Genomic DNA, 1524 nt, shown 5'->3' with positions numbered 1-1524 from the left:
GGGAGTTGGGGGGCTGGGGGAGTCAGGTCAGCTAGACTATGAGACGGGCGCGCTTCCCCCATATGCAGACAGCGGCAGTGACACTCTGAAATATATCCAGAATTCATCCACTTCTCACCCCCTCCTCTGTCTAGTCCAGCCCCATCATCACTCAGCTGGTCTCCTGACTCCATCCCCCACAGTCTGTCCTCCCTGCGGCCACCACAAGAGGTTGCCTGTGAGCATCTGAGTCAGGGTACACCCATCTTCTGCCCACAACTCTCTATGGCTCCCACTTTCCTCCAGGGACAAGCCCAAGTCCTCCCCAAGGCCCACAAAACCCTGCTTGAATTGCCCAGTTCCCTCCCTGCCCTCTCCACTCCCTCTTTCCCCCTCTTCACTGTGCTTCAGTCACATGGGCCTCTTCACTCTTCCTCCAACCTGCCAGGAACATATGGCCCTGCCCCAGGGCCTTTGCATGGGCTGTGTCCTCCACCTTAAGCAACTTCACGGCTAGCTCCCTCACCCCTACAGGTCTTTGCTCAAATGCTACCTTCTCATGAAGTCTTCCTAAACCCCCTGATTTCAGATCACAGCCTTTTCCACATTTCATCAGCCCTACTCACTTCCCTAGGTTAAGCCTGATCTTCATCCAACAAATCTGATTTTTTTATAGTTATTTCTTCTTTTTTTCCTTCCTTCCTTTCTCTCCCTTCCTTCCTTCCTTTCTCTCCCTTCCTTCCTTTCTCTCTCTCTCTCTTCCTTTCTTCCTTCCTTTCTTTCTTCCTTTCTTCTTCCTTCCTTCCTGCCTTTCTTTCTTTCTTTCTTTCTTTCTCTTTCTCTTTCTTTTCTTTTTCTTTTTTTCCTTTTGAGGCTGAGTTTCACTCTCATTACCCAGGCAGGAGTGCAGTGGCACAATCTCAGCTCACCACAACCTCCGTCTCCTGGGCTCAAGCGATTCTCCTGTCTCAGCTTCCCAAGTAGCTGAGATTACAGGCATGCGTCACCACACCCAGGTAATTTTGTATTTTTAGTAGAGACGGGGTTTCTCCATGTTGGTCAGGCTGGTCTCGAACTCCTGACCTCAGGTGATCCACCCGCTTCAGCCCCCCAAAGTGCTGGGATTACAGGCGTGAGCCACCGTGCCTGGCCTGCCTGCCTGCCTGCCTTCCTTCCTTTTTCTTTTCTTTCTTTCTCTCTTTCTCTTTCTCTGTTTCTCTCTCTCTCCTTCTTTCTCTTTTCCTTCCTTCCTTCATTTCTTTCTTTCTTTTTTTTGACAGGGCCTCATTCTGTCACTCAAGTTGGAGTGCAGTGGCTGATCTCAGCTCACTGCAAGCTCCCCCTCCCAGGTTTTCCCCCACCTCAGCCTCCCAGGCAGCTAGGATTACTGGTGCCTAGGTAATTTTTGTATTTTCACAGACAGGGTTTCAGCATGTTGGTCAGGCCGGTCTCAAACTCCTGACCTTAAGTAATCTGCCCGCCTTGGCCTTCCAAAGTGCTGGGATTGCGGGCTTGAGTCACTGTGCCCAGCCCCTTTCTTCTGTC

The sequence above is a fragment of the Colobus angolensis genome, unplaced genomic scaffold (assembly GCF_000951035.1).
Source record: "Colobus angolensis palliatus isolate OR3802 unplaced genomic scaffold, Cang.pa_1.0 Scaffold22, whole genome shotgun sequence".
Taxonomy (NCBI): Eukaryota; Metazoa; Chordata; class Mammalia; order Primates; family Cercopithecidae; genus Colobus; species Colobus angolensis.
The sequence above is the reverse complement of the archived record's forward strand: the minus strand, read 5'-3'. Positions refer to the sequence as shown.